Source organism: Octodon degus, unplaced genomic scaffold (assembly GCF_000260255.1).
Source record: "Octodon degus isolate 3935 unplaced genomic scaffold, OctDeg1.0 scaffold00015, whole genome shotgun sequence".
Classification (NCBI taxonomy): domain Eukaryota; kingdom Metazoa; phylum Chordata; class Mammalia; order Rodentia; family Octodontidae; genus Octodon; species Octodon degus.
Window position 1 is genome coordinate 24,235,039 of NW_004524591.1, and position 15,740 is coordinate 24,250,778.

The window sequence follows — 15,740 nt, forward strand, 5'->3', positions numbered from 1 at the left end:
TAGCTTACAGATGTAAATGACTATTGAAATATGTACAGACATGGGCTGTTTTTTCTATCACCTAAGACAGCCTAAAAGAAACAACTCCCCAGTAGCAACAAACAGACATAGTGCCCAAATCTTGGTTTCCAATATCATTTTCCAATAAAAGGAACCAGGGATCCTTGAAATAACAGATTCTAGGACAAGGACAAGAAACAAACACTAGATAAGCCTGGAGCATCTTGTAGGGACAGAAATATGAAAGTGCAAACAAAAACAAAACTACAAAAACACATTGATGATAGTATGTCAAAAGAACACAGGAGCCAACTGGAAAAGCTCCCAATGTCCAACGCTGAATAAACTGGAGCAAAATGTTACATAAAGTACCATCAGATTATAAACCAAAGTGTGAAATAAATATTTATAGGAAAAATATCTCATGCAGAAAAATTTATGTAGATACTTTTCCATCCAAGAGGGAGGTATGGCTCACTTTCTAGCCATGAGATATACATAGTGACTTTTTTCCAAAGAGCACAATATTGGAAAGACAGCATATAACTACATCATAGAAACCTGATGAACACTACCTCAGCTCGGTGATTAAGATCAACATTACCGGTTATAAATCAAGTTGACAGAGTAGACCCTTGATATGACATGGTGAAAATAATACTTTAAGTTTATGGCCTTTCCCCCATTAACCCCAGTCTTCATAAGAAAAACATAAAAGAAGTTTCAATAGAATAGCATCTCCTAAAGTTCTGACCAATACTGCTCAGAACTATCAAGGATATAAAAAACAAGACAAGCCTGAGAAACTGCCAGCTAAAGTAAGCCTAAGAAGACAAAGTAACTGAATGCAATGCAATATCCTGGATGGGATCCTGGCACAGAAGGAAGCATTGGAGGACAAGTGTGGACATCTGGAAAAATTTGTGGGCTTCACTTAATAACAATATATCAGTATTGGTTTGTTCATCATAACAAAATGTTCTGTGCTAATGTTAGATGTTAACAATAGGAGAAACTGGGTGCAGAGTATATGGGAAGTCTCTGTTCTATCTTCAAAATTTTTCCCTGTAATTCTAAAACTATTCTTTAAGTAGTCTATTTGAAAAGAGGTGACAGGCTCTGGAGTCATCTGGGCTACCACCCGGGTCCTGTTCTGTCATGGCTCATATTCTGGGTATTTTACAGGTTTTCTTTGCCTTTCTTTACCTTTGGCTAAGATGATAGGGGAAAGCTGTTGATATTCTGGATTACTCTGAATTCCTTCACTATTCTTCTGAATTCTCTCATCATCCTTCTTTATTCCTCTAAAAGTTTACCAGTATGAACGGCACTGAGCAGTTTTCCCTCAAGTTTTGGTTTGGTTCTACAAATAGAAGGCATTAGCAGGAGACCAGAAAGAGAGCAAAGAGTGGTTGAGGTATTCATTCTCTAGTTCCTACTGCTTGACAGTGGGGTAATGACTCTTGTGTCCTTTAAGGTAGAAGCCCAGTCTTGGACACCCTCTCCATGGCTCTCTTTCAGGCTTTCTCTACTTCCTGTTCTTGCTCCTACAGGCCTAGGCAGGTAACTGTTGCTACCTTGAATATTTTACCATTACTTACTGTTTTCTTTTAATACTTCCTACTTTTGCAAGTAGCCCCCTCATGAAACTTATCTCAAGTTTTTTTCCTGAGTGGGCTATATGTATCCTTTCTGATCCTACAGATACGTAGGGGCTCAGAACCCCAACGGCCACCAACACTGTCTTCTGTGTTTGTGTTACCTTTGGTGCCACACTCCTCCAGCAGTAACCCACCATGCTTCTCTAAGAAAAGCAAGAGAAAATTGCCTCTCACAGACACTCTTGCAGTGTCTGCAGACCCCATAGTAGCAAGAAAATGAGAGACGTACTTAATCCCACAACAGAAGCTGATGGTACACAGTATTCTCGCTACTTACCCAGCTCTTAATTTTAAAAAATGGGGATATTGTTGCAGGCTGCCCCATTTCTCTCTGTAAGAATTACTAGTGATAACAAGAAGGAAGCCATTATAAACTTAAAGAAATGTGAAAAATGTTATAATCTTATCTCCTCATTATAAAAGTAATATTACTTCTACAGTGCTAAATGTTTTATAATAAGTATGTATTCTTAGTGTAAGTAAGAGGCTATAAACAGAGAAAAATAAAAGCAATATGTGCTTATTATTGGAAATTTGAAAAATATTTTTAAAATTTAAAGAAGAAAGTAAAAATGACCCATAATCCTGGCAAACAAAATGGTATGTTGAAAAAACTTGAAAATTCTCAGTTTGAATATGGGGTATTTTTTAGCCATACCTTTGTGCAGATCAATTAGTTCCTCTGAATGTCATTTGTTACTGCTGTAAAAATGGGGACACCAAAACTGTCTTGCTCTTTTGTGGCAAGAACTGAGATAATATAAGGCATGTCCCTTAGCACAGTGCCTTGTGCAAATAATATATGACTGGAGAGAGATCTGGCTTTGACTCTTCACCTGTCAATTCTGAGCTCTATGAAGCTTGGGAAAATTAGGGAAAAAAATCTGTAAGTCCATAAAACAGGGATAAAAATGTATTTCCTGGAATTAAACAGGGTAATCAATGAGTAAGAAAGACGCTTCTCTTAGTGCTATGAATGCATGCGGTGGGCATCAAGCAACTTCATCTTTATTATCATTATTTTTATATAAAACATAACTATATCATCAACAAGACATAGTTGATGACAATAACTAGAGTTGAAGTGACCTGCTATATCCATGCTTACAAATAGGGCACTTACACACTCAGTGAGACCCCAGGGCCTGGTGGGACGCCCACTACTCTTACAGTCATACCTTCAGCAATGCATTTGTTTAGATCAAGCCCACTAAAATGAAACAGGGGGTCACACAAAGAGCTTATTAATATTGGGCTTTTAGAAGAGCCTTTCCCAAAGAGAAAGGGGTGATGGCTCTTTCTATCCCCAAGCTTGCAGACTGATAAAGCCAAGTAAGAATGAAAAAGAAGCAGTAGCCTTAAATTGGAAAAAAAGCAAAATGCAATCTGGAAGAAGTGAAAGGGAGGGGAAAAAATAGAGGCAACACAAGAGGGATATTAGGGAGGGACCACATTCTCTCATTTTTCTGCACAAAGTAAGGAGTTTTGCAAGCTTTTCACTCATTTTATTTATGTCTGCTTGCTGTTTAAGAAACTCATATATTGTTTTCTGTGAGAAAAATACCATTATAAGCACCTTATAAATAATAAATCTGTAGGAAACAGAAACATGTACATGTGTAATCACTTGGTTATATGTAGGCATAGAAGCCTCAGGCCTTTATTAATGTAACAGGGATATCTGTGCTTCCCTATTATTTGCCTTTCTTTTCTGGGGAATCAGTGAGACAGCATCTGTGTACCCAACTGCATATCACTCATTAATTCTGAGAAGAAAGATCCACCAAGAACATATTAAGTCGACGCGTATGCACACAATGAACTTCTACTCTTATGGAAACGATGACATTATCATTGTTCTGGAGCACAGCATTCAGGGTGAGCAAGCTCCTTGCTATTTTTTCTGAAAACAAGTTTGATGGCAAGGAGGCGACAAAACCCTAAGGATCTGGAATGGGGAAGAGGATTCAATTAGAGAAGACTCAGGTGGTGTCATCGAAAGCCCGGGTGGTTGCCTGGGATCAGCACAGGGTCTCTGCCTGAAACTACTGGAGCTTTAGAATCTCTCGGTTAACTGTCACCAAGCTCAGCACCTTCGCTGGAGCTCATAGACGTGATGTGTATTTGCAGAGGCAAATCTCCACCCAAGGATCAGGGTTGTGCTGAGCCCAAAGGTCACGCTGTCTCAGAACTTTCTTATCACTTCATCTCCCATGAAGACTGTTTCAACAAGTCTGAGGGGATCTGGGGATGATAAATTTTCTTAGGAAAATCATATTAGAGTTCAATTTGTTAAATCAGTCTCCTGATCTTATCAACAGCGGGCAGTTGTTCTAACAGCAGAACCAAGAGGTGATAAATTCTTTAGGCTGAGTCTGCAGATGGTTATCCTAACAGTGTGGATGAAATCAATTGGGAAGTCATCTAGAAAATGTACTTGGGACTTATATAAGACCAAGCTGGGAATATTGCTTGATCAGATTGAAATCATTATTTTCCTCTGGTGTGTGTGTGTCATTTTAATAACAAAGCTTTCAACTAAGTTGGAATTTTCTTCTTTTGGCCAGAGCAGCAGAAACACCTGTTGCCTTGGTTCCTGTTCTCAGCTACTAAATTCAGATGCGTACTGTGCCAGAATGTTTCCTGAAAATGTTTGGAAACAAGGCTGGGAGAAGAAGTTTTGTGATGCTGGTAATGAGCACAACCTTATACAATGTCAGTGCTTCTCAGAGAGCTTTTGGTGCAGAAAAAACATTCCAGCAGACTGGGGAGCACAGAGTTGTGGGAGTACTTGTCCTTTGGAACACTTTATGGGAAGATAGGATATAAGGTTAAGCAAGTGAGTGCTACTGGGGCATATGCCCCCATTGATTCACCACCCAGTAAGGGCTGAGCAGGTCTTAGGTACAGAGGTACATCGGTACTTGTCATTAATTGGTTCTGGGAGGTTCAATAAGTACCAAGAACAGTGAGTACCAAATAAATTGTTTTGGGTAGCTGATATGTTCTAGTTTGCATGTACCAAACAACCAGTACTTGGACAAACATTTCCCATCAAAATGCATTGAGTAACCTGTTTTGAAACTGTCTCATTGCTACTTCTTTCTTAATAAAATGATTTTTAAAAATGCATTGAGTGCCAAATTCTAGAAGTCTCAAAGCAGCCAAGTACCAATGTACACCTGTCCCAGGCACAATGCTAGCTTCAGAGGAGAGACAGCATGAAGAAGATACACCCTGTTTCAGGCTTTTCAGGTTCCAGCACAAGGTGGGCTGATTTACCTCGCTGGCTTTTGCCCAGCCTAAGGGGTAAGCATGTCTTTATAATTTTTTTGTAATGATTGGCAGAGAAAGGTATTTCATAGCATGTAAAATGATATGCCTTGCTAATGTCAGTATTCATTAGTAAAATTTTACTGAAACACAGCCTGGCTTTTACACGTATAGACCAATGGCTGCTTTTTCATTATAATGGCAAAGTTGAATGATTGCAACAGAGACTCCATGGCCTATGTAATGTAAATATTTACTACTTGTCCTTTAAAGAAAATGCTTGCAACCACGGTCCAGGAGCACAGACAATAAGAGGAAGCTACTTGGAAGCCTAGGGAGTAATAAGCACAGCCTATGGCTCCCTGCTTTCAGGATTGTAGACAGCAAAGACATTGATTTGGTCATTAGTAAGTGCCATTGGAGTTAAAAAGTTGAGAAAGCCAGGAGAGAGGATTTGAGCACCAGGGAAGGCAGTGCTGTCTCAGTATAGCTGCTAAAACAGTGCACAGGAAGACACAAAGCTGGTGAGTGATGCGAGGGGAATGAGGGAGAAGAGACTGACTACGGGTTTCCTTGGAAGCCAAGACTGATAAAAGAATTTGAGTATAGGAAATCTAGTGGGGAGGCAAGCTCAGGAATTTGTAGTGAGATAGTGGAGAGTGACATAGGAAGGAAGATAAAGGTATGTTTTATTTTGGTTTTCAGCATTGGGTTTTGAACCAGAGGCCCTCACATTCCCAGTCATTTCTTAAATTTTTGACTTAAGTTCTTGCTGCATAGCTTGTTTCCTAGGCTGGGCTCAAACTTACCATCTGCTTGCTCTGTCCGAGAAATGCTGGGATTGCAGGTGTGCACCACCATGCTGGCTTGATAAAAGGAATCATAATGACTGGTTACTGCTGAGGGTCACCAGGGATCAGTTCTTCTGGAGACTCGCAAGGGAATGTAGTGGAAAAGCCTCATGATTGCTCCCCTTCTCCTACAGGTCCGCAGAAGTGGGCTTTATCTCCTCCTTTATGCCTTGGTTGAGCTCATTACCTCCGCTGCATTACTTGGTTGCACCTGCAGGTGGCTGCTGAGCAGCTCTTTAGGCTTCAGGAAGGTTGAAGAGACCCCTAAACCTGAAGCGAGATGCACACTCGGAACTGTCCACCACTCCGTGCTGAAATCATGGATCACCACCATCTGCTGCAGAGAAGTCCACACAGCTAAGTAGAAGGATTAACCTTGGCTCCGGGCTGTGGTGCATCCTGCTGGGCTGACTCCTGATGCTGGCTGTTCAGATTCCTGGGCTGACTGTGCAGCAACTGGAGGAGTCTGTGGCTTGTGTGCCAGAAAGAACAACTCTGGGAATTGGAAGCCCTTGATTCTATCTGGGCGGACACTGTCTTGTTCCTGACTGATCCTGATAATTAGGTCTCTTCTGATGAGGAAAAGTTGCCCTTTCTAACTCATACATTTGTGATGAGGATGAAATGTGCTTCAAGTTTTACAAGAACAGAGTGCCACATAAATACGATAGCATTGTTACTATTATTTGTGTTAGAGACTGCTTTTCATTTATCCACTGTAACACAAAAGATTTTTCAGAGAGTATTAATTACCCATCAGCAGCTTGCCAAGAGCCCCATTCTGTGTCCTTGCAGTGTTTCTTGGCAGGTTCTTAAAAGTTTTCCTCCACAGGTTGGACAGGTTTGCTTGGCCCAAGCGTGGATATTTTGGCATTTCTTCACTTCTTTGTTGATCAGTCCAGCTTCTAGGCACCAAGGAGCTACAATATCTATAAAAAACTAGGACTCTTGCTGGCTTTAACAAAATCAGAGTAACTTTTGGCCAGAATTTTCCTTTGAAAGTTAAAAAATTAAGGTGTAGGACCTTTCTGGACCCAGCACCACTCTGTTTCTTGGGGTAAAAATAAGAAATATGTTTGGGTGGCAGATGGTAAGCATCTTCTCATTACAAGTGGCTCCCTTTCCTAAGATGCTTGAAAAGGCACTTTTCATATTTCTGAGCATTAGATCTTTAACTGTATCTGCTACTGGTACAATATCTGGGGAGAAAAAGAATACCCTATTGTTTTTAGATCTATGTCAAATATCTCTCTCCAGTAAAAGGTGGTTTCATCAAAGGGAGAAATAAGCAGAGAAAGGAGGAAGAAATTGAGGAGAGGGAGGTGGGAAGAGGGGGAGACAAAGTAGTGAGCCATCTTCAGATGCCATCCGTACCCTGGGCTGACAAAGGAAAGGCAGGAGCCAAGAGAAATGATAGCAATAGGAGATCGTCAACATCTGGAATTCAATGCTCATCACTTTCTTGGCTCACTCTAGGTGAAAATGTTGCAGGAAAAGCTATTTTGCTCAAATCCATTTTCACAACAACTGAGAGAGTCATCAGGTAGAACCAATTCCATTTTAGAGATACGGAAAGCGAATATCTAGTGCTCTCTGACAGTGACCTTGAAAACTTGAGAATTCCGATATGTCCATTTTATGGGCCAGTATGACCTTGAAATAGCCTGGTTTCTATCTGTTATTGGTCAGTTCATTCCTCCACTTCCAATGGCATTTAATTCTTCTAAGAAACCATGAGAATTTGGACTAAGTTTCTACCACTTGGAGAATAGACTTTAAAAAACAACCTGAAGCCTCCCATTCTAGAATTAATCTCTTCCGTTTCTTTTTGTTTTAAACACCAAGTTGCGGAAATACTCACTATTCATAAAGAAAAGCACAGATCAAAGGCAAGCGTTAAACCCACCTGCCACTTAAAAGATCTTCCCACCATTGCTGTGTTTGGAATTTGCAGTAAGCAGCATGTCTCATGTCAATTGCTTCATCTTTCTTTCATGCTGCCTGTTCCTGAGAGTTTAACCATCTAATACATTCTCACCAATCACAGAAGCCAACTTGATATCCTTATTTCTAACTAGCAGATAAAGGCCCTAAAACAGAGAGATGGCAAGCGGCTTTTCTTAGGGTCTTTTCAAAGTCAATAGAAGAGTTGGCCTTTGGAGCTTTAAACTTAGCATTCCCTGCTTACTAAGTAACTTGCTTAGTAGCTTACTAACTAGTAATCAAGTACAAGACCAGTCCTGGACACACATGATAAAATGCATATTTTATGTATCCTTAATCCTATCCTCTCCCTCCAGAGCGATAATGCCTCTCTCTATCTGATTAACACCTTTCTTCCGCCCCAGGAACAATGATTACAGGGTACAGATCAGTCCTATTCTGGTTAATAATTTCAGACTTACCAAGAAACCAAAGGAAACCACAAGACACAAAAGCCTTAGCATACACCAGGCACTTCTGCCCTCCACTCTCCTGGAGGCTATGGTCTGCTGCATAGCGATAGTTCAAGTGCCAGCTGCTAAACTGATTTGACTTAGAAAAAGAAAATCAAATTTCAGTTGAAACCTATACTAAATGCAGGCAATTCATAACGCATAGAAAACAAAGAACATTGAACCTCCCTGAAATAGAATTGCCAGAGAGACATATTGCCTCAATTTTCCCTGTTTTCTAGCCTCTTCAATAGGACTATAAGATATCTCTGAAGTAAGGGGAAAGTCTAATTTAGCAGATTCAAGAATAGAGACAAACAACTTGATTGGGAAATCCTCTTGTTTCAGAGCTTTGATCTATTCCACTAAGCCCAGCCCCTTTGAAGCAATCTCTGACAGTGACCCACCAGCAACTGGTGGATGTGAGGAAGTCTTACCTTTTCTACCCCAAGTGCCAAATTGCAAGATTAACGCCTAGAGATTGAGAATTGTCACAGGTTCAGTTTGTTGGGAATCTGGAGTGTTTACTAGGGAATTCTTTGGAGAATGACATAGGAAAAGGAAGGAACTTTTGGAATAAGCTTTTTTTTTTTTTTTTTTCCCCTTCCTCGAATGCCTTCAGGGCACTTTTGGCCAGCGGGAGAGTTGTGAGGTTCGAACTCCAGGAACCTGAGGCTGACAGCTTTGTGGAAGCAGCCACTTAAAGACTGAGCTAGGGCCAGGCCCCCAGGAAGGAACTTTTGGAAGAAAAACTGGACAAAGACACTGATGTGTGATGCCAACTCAACAATGTTTCTCACCTTATAGGCAGCTGTAACAATGTAGTCAATCACCTCAGAACTGTCCTAGTTGAGGCAAGAGGGCCTGGCTTTTAACACAGTTCACAATGGGGCTATAATTCGTATGTTTCAGGTGGCTCTGAATCCAGCAGTGGTATATAATTGTGAATGTACCAGTGGTTCAAGCCAATGGCAGCTGGTAAATTCCTTCTTGATTAATCAGTGGATGCAGATTGTCTTAGCTATGTTTTTTTTGTTTCTGAGACAAAATAACCAACACCCAGTATTAAGGAAGGAAATGTTTATTTACCTCACAGTTTGTAGAGGTTTTGGTCCAGAATTAGCAGGCTACAAGGCAGTGTGGTGGGGTAAAGGGGTAACTGTTTACAGTGGTAGAAGAAAACAAAAGCAACAAGAGCAAAAAGGAGAAGCAAACCTCTTTTCTATCCCTTATATGTATGTAGGCTACCCACCCTAGGGTGGGCGTAGCATCCACACCCCCATTCCCAACACTAGACAGTGGACAAAATCTAGATTCAGTTGCCTCCAAAAAGCCTGCTCCCCATGACCGTATGAGGCTTTAGGGGCACCTCCAGACAAACTATAGCACAGATTTTCCTGGAAAGGGAGCATGACCTTGGGCAAGGTGGTTCTCTTTAGAACTCTGTAAAGGAAGATGGCAAAGTGGCCAACAACAGCTTCCTGCAGCTGAGTAGAAACTCCTTCATTTTGGAAGGGCATCTGGGTTGCATGTCACAGACTCTATCACAGCCATAATGGAACAGGCTTTGATAATTCCAGTTAAAGATTAGAAATCTGATGACAATGAATTCAAAATCCTCAGATTTAGTCCCTCCAGCCCTTTTCCAGATGGTCCATTGACAGGAATCTTAATACATGCATTCAAGAAGCTTTGGAAGACACAAGGCACAAACTGAGAGATGGAAGCTCAAATCTTACTTGCACAGTCTTGACACTAATACAAAGGGCATATTCACTAGCATCAGAGAGCCAGACAGTGTTCAAATGCTAGTTCTATAAGAGAAGCATGAGACTCTGAATAAAATATCCTCATTGTTGCCTTTGAGCTTGAAGTGTTCAGGTTGGTTTAACTCAAAACTGCCTTGGATTGTGATAAACACAAAGAGAAAATTTGCCAAGATTTCATTTATAATATGAGAGCTAAAGCAAGTTGGGTGGATGACTCCAGCCTTTTGAGTTACCCCTTGGAGATTATATTCATAAGCACAGGATCCTGAACTACAGTAATGACACAATAGATGCACAGGATAGTGCTTATGAGAAACTGGGAAGGATTCTATACTGAGAAATTGTTACCACTCCTGTTTGGATATGCTTTTCCATTTCTTCACTCTACTATTTGAATGTTGATCTGTAGGAAGAGATCTGGGGTACACACTTAAGCTCTGGTATCACAGAGCTCTGGTAAGATGAGTTTCCTGTTGAAAAAGGTCCAATTTAATGTAAATGTGGAGGGCTGATCTGTTTTCAGTAATGATCGTTTGAGTTGTGAACAATTACAGAGATGGATGTACTGATGTAACTGAGCTGATCTGCTTAGATTGTCTTGATTTTAGTCAGTAAGTTCCTGTAGCCTATCCCTCTATAGAATGTTCTTATTCATTATTTAAATGAACATTTTGTGGCCCTACTTTGGTAAGATATTGCATTAGAAAGTGCAGGTACAGAAGGCTGTGGGTAGGCCTTTCTGTTGAGGAAAACATGGTAGGTCTAACTGTGGGTGTTCTTAAAATCACTATCAATCACAACATTAGGAAGTCAAGGTTGAGTTAGAGTAGAAAAGATATTTAAGGATTAGTCTTGAGTCTGGGCGTGGTGGTACATGCCTCCTAGCTCTTGGGAGGCTGTAAACAGGCGGATCACTATAAGTCTGATCTAGTAGTGAGACCCTGGGCACCCTGTAGACCCTTCACTAAAATTAAAAAAGAAAGTATTTTTTTAAAAAACAGATTAGTTTAAAGTCCACTGACCTTGTCTATTTTATATGAATACCAAGTTTTCTGCTAGGGCAAGAGTCCTGCCTTAAACCCTGGGGGCCTCAGTATCCTCTCTGATACTTCACAAAACTCTCCTACCCAGTGTTAGACTGTGACAAGGATGGACTTCTTGAACCTTGATACTGCCATCTTTCCACCTTCATGTATATCAACATCATAGGAACTTCTGCTGACATAATTCATCCAGTCAGCTGGACTTCCACATATTTATTCTACCCAGAACCATACATTTCCTATAGTCCTTCATACTTGATAACTTTCTTTTCTTTTCTTTTCTTTTCTTTTCTTTTCTTTTCTTTTCTTTTCTTTTCTTTTCCTTTTCTTTCTTCTCTCCCCTTCCCTCCTTTCCCGTCCCCCTCTCTACTCTTTTCCTTCCTACTGTTCTCACTTGGGCTAAGGCCACTATCTACCCTCCTTTGAGAACCATCCAGGCAGCTACCTTAAGTCTGTAATCCCAGCTCTACTAACTAATAGTTTTCCCCCTTTCATCTTGTCCAGCAGATGAGAGGCCAGTATGCCTTCATTGTAGAATCCACTTTGGATGGCAATGTCTATATTAAGCCATAACCAAGAGAGATACCATTCTTCATGCCATTTATAGCTCCTCCCCCTTCTCTGTAGTCCCATGATGGATTCCTACGTATGTTATGGACAGTAGCCTGAATGCTTCTGGTCTTGAATGACATGATGATTTTAAACTCATGTGTAAGGTCAGTTGACCCTGATGGCCTCTTTTAATCATTTTCTCTAGATAAATGTATAGATCAGCTTGAACATAGGAGTAAGCTAGGGCAGTGGTGGTGAACTTATAGCACATGTGATGCACCCACCAATGCAGAGCCCTCTCTGTCTGCACCTGAGCCAAGTTACCCCAGCATCAGCCCCAGGAGCCCAGCTTCGACAACTGAACACATGGGCCATGCTCATGCTTGAAAAGAAATAATGGCACCAGGTGATGATGTCACCAACTGGGACCCATTAGCTGCAGCCCCCAAAGCTTTTGCATATCTGGTCAATATTGAGATTTAATTGCAATATTGGCACTTCATGATAAATAAATGGGCTTGGGCTTGCAGTTTGGGCACTCTGAAAGGTCTGCCATCACTGAGCTAGGGTGTTAAGGGTGCCAGGCATGGGTTCTAATGCCATGTTTGCCTTTTTATGTGACTTTGGACATATTTAACTTTCTAAGTTTCAGTTTCTGTAATGTAAGGCAGTGATATCCTCCTGTCACTCAAAAGACTGTTAAGAGTGTCTAAATGGGATGGTTTGTTAAAGTATGGACTCAGTGTTCAATGAGAAACCAAATCAAACAAATATATGTATTTTGGTGGTCATGGTGATGGTCCTGGGGATTGAGCCCATAGTCTTTTTTACTGAGCTTCATCTCCAATCCTTAATTAATTTATTTATTTATCTATTTTTATTTTTATTTTGGTAGATCCAGGGATTGAACTCAGGCCCTTGCACTTGCCAGGGAAGCACTTATTCTACTGAGCCATTTCCCCAGCCCCATCCAGTCCTTAATTTAAAAAAAACTGAGGCAAATTCTAAGTCACAAGCAACCCTGGAGTCTGGCTACAAAGACAAACATGGCATCAAGTGCTCCAAGGAAAAGGATGCTTTCTAAGCCAGAGCTGACTGAAGAGCAGGAACAGGAAATCTGGGAAGCTTTTGATCTCTTTGATGCAGAAGGGACTGAGACCATTCATGTAAAGAAACTGAAGGTGGCAATGAGAGCTTGACTTTGAGCCCAAGAAAGAAGAAATCAAGAAAATGATAAGCGAAATTGATAAGGAGGGGACAGGCAAAGTGAACGCCAGTGACTTTCTGACCTTGTTGACTCAGAAAATGTCTGAGAAAGACACCCAGGAAGAAATCCTGAAAGCTTTTGAGCTCTTCAATGATGATGAAACCGGAACAATATCATTCAGAAATCTGAAGTGCATGGCTGAGTAGCTGGGTGAGAACCTGACCAATGAAGAGCTTCAGGAGATGATTGATGAAGCCTACAGAGATGGAGATGGCGAGGTCAATGAGCAGGAGTTCCTGAGCATCATGAAAAAGACCAGCGTTTATTGAGACCCATGTCATGTCTCCTGCTGCAAGCACATGTGACTAGATTAGTGCCCACTATCCTGTGAAATCTGGCTCCCCTTTTCCCTATAGAACTTCAGCCATGGCCTTGAATCTGATTTGGACTTCTGGAAGTGTTTTTTGCTATTAAAGTTCTTTATAAAATGAAAAAAAGCAAATTCTAAGTCACTAAGTTGCCAAAACAGGAGCTCGAATTTAGAATCATTTTGCCTCAGCCCATCAGGGTGCTGAGATTATAGGCTTTCACCACCATGCCTGGCTTCTATGATAATTTTTAATTGTGATGGCTTCCTCCTACTCAAAAGAGCCTCAGTTCTAGATTTGCAGTGGCCAGTACTGAGGTGTGTCTAAGGCAGGTCTGGGGAAGGACACAGGAAACAGGCAAGCATCTTGTGAAATACAAGAAATTGTCAGGTAGCTGGAGGGAAGGCTCTGGGCTCAGGTGTGACCTATCAGTGGGCTTTTTTCTGATCACTATATCTATTCTCTTGGCTTTAGGGGAAAATAGTGATTATAGTGAAGACCTACATTGCTCCCACCCCAGAACACCTTCCATAAAAGCCCTGAAACACAGCATTCCACCTTTCCAAGCGCAAGAGAGGCAATGTTGAACTTTTCCAATCTGGCACCCTCTCCTTCCCAAGCTTATTCAAAAATCCAAAACATAACCACATCGCACTTCTCCCCCTCCCATCACATTATGCAGTACAAAACAATTTGAGATTAAAATGACAAATTAGCTGTTAACTGCTAAATATTTAATGTCAAGAAAAAGCTGTTTAAAAGCCATAAAAATTCAGGCAGTAAATCTAAATAGTATAGTGGGGAAATATTATATTAACTTAGATTTTTCAGTACTTTAATATTGTCTTCTATCAGGCATTTGCCAACTGGAGAATACACAGCACATTTACTGCATAAATTTATGAACATGTTCTAGTCACCCCATCCATTTTCTCTGTATTGTTTTCTGTTGGCATTTATAGCAACTTCAGTTTGTCTCTGAGCAAGGATAAGTGATTTTTAATTTTTCCTTCCAGATTTGGCCCTTGTTTGGTGGAGTATACTCATGGCCAGCTCACTTTACTTCTATCATCCTTGAAAAAAATGAAGTTGATTTTTTAAGAATTTAGGTGGTAGAATCTAAGACGGCCCTGGAGAGAAGCTTGAGCTGAGGATAGGAAACCATCACTCACCAGCTCTGCCAATAATTCACTCTCAGAATCCAAGCTGCTGCTTTTAATGTTTCTACTGAGATTGCTGTGAGAGTAATAATACTTTCCACAAACCAGTTCCCCAGGGATACAGAGGGAGTTAATGAAGTAATAATGAGGTGACAGTGTCAGTGAGTTACAGAAAGTCCCTCGGATTAAAGTGGTAATAAAGGAATGTGGATCAAATGAAAACTTCTTGGTATTTGCTCCTGTTATCTCCACTTCTGGGACACTTAATCTCCTTCTTCTTTGTAAATGGTCATGGGGCTGCTGAGTATAGCTGTAAACATTATGCACTGCAGAGCTCCAGGACTCTGCTCACACAGACCACAGAGTGATTGGCTCACCTTCCATCTCTGGAAGGACTTTTCAGATCAGTTCCTTTTTCAGGTCTTTCTATTCAGTGGACACTCAAAGGTGATACCAGAGGTGCCTCTGACTTTAGTCTCTTGAAAGGACCATACCCTCTGCATAATTGCTACCCAAAACATTCCTCTAAAAGGCTTGTGTTGGATGTTTGGCTGTTAGGTGATGGGCTTTGAGAATGGATTGAACTATGAGCATTCTATCTTGAACAATACATTAATACACTAATGGGAACATAATTTAATGGCATTATTGGGAGGTGATGGGGCTAGCTGAAGGTAGTGTGGATATTGGGAGCATGTCCTTGGGCTCTGTATCTTGTTCCTGGATCCAGAGTCAACCAGTCTTTATCTCTGTTTCTCTTTCATATTCACCAGGAGTCGAGCTGCTTTGCCCCACCACAAACTCCCTCTGATGCTGTTTCTTCCTTACCACATGCCCAAAATCATGGAGCCTGGTGACCATGGACTGAAACTTCTAAAACCATGAACCAAAAACATTTTCCTTCTCTACCCTGTTTTATTCATCAGGCATTTGACACAGCAATGGGAAGACAACACATCCCCCAAAAGGTGTCTCACCAGGGAATACTGGAGAGATTAGGTGAGCTGCCAAGATTGAGCCATGAAGCCTCCACTAGCAAAACCCTGTGCCCTCAGGGATGTCAAGCAGCCCACCGTAAAACCACATTAGTGTGGGCCTGGAACTCAACCACTGCCACTGGGAAACCAAAGTGGGTGCTCAGGCAAACCAGTCCATATGCAGATAGATCAGCTGAGGGCTGATCTTGAGGCTTTCTGGATGCAACTGCCAGAATTGCACACCTAAAGGCTGAGGCCACAACCAGACAGAGGCATTTTTCTAGCTTCAGACTTTCTTAGAAGCCATAAGGATCTAGGTTTAGTTGAGAGACAACTAAATCCCACTTTGTTTCAAACAAGAGAATGGTGATTTTACTAACACCATTTGGGTGCTTAGCCAGAGTCTTGGATAGACTATGCCCTGTTCCCCTACCCTCAGCGTCC

At 41.2% G+C, this 15,740-nt stretch overlaps 1 pseudogene; it reads left to right on the forward strand.

Moving 5' to 3' along the window:
* The first annotated feature begins 11,980 nt into the window (after nucleotides 1-11,980).
* On the forward strand, nucleotides 11,981-13,120 carry LOC105741522 (annotated as a pseudogene).
* Nucleotides 13,121-15,740: the final 2,620 nt, after the last annotated feature.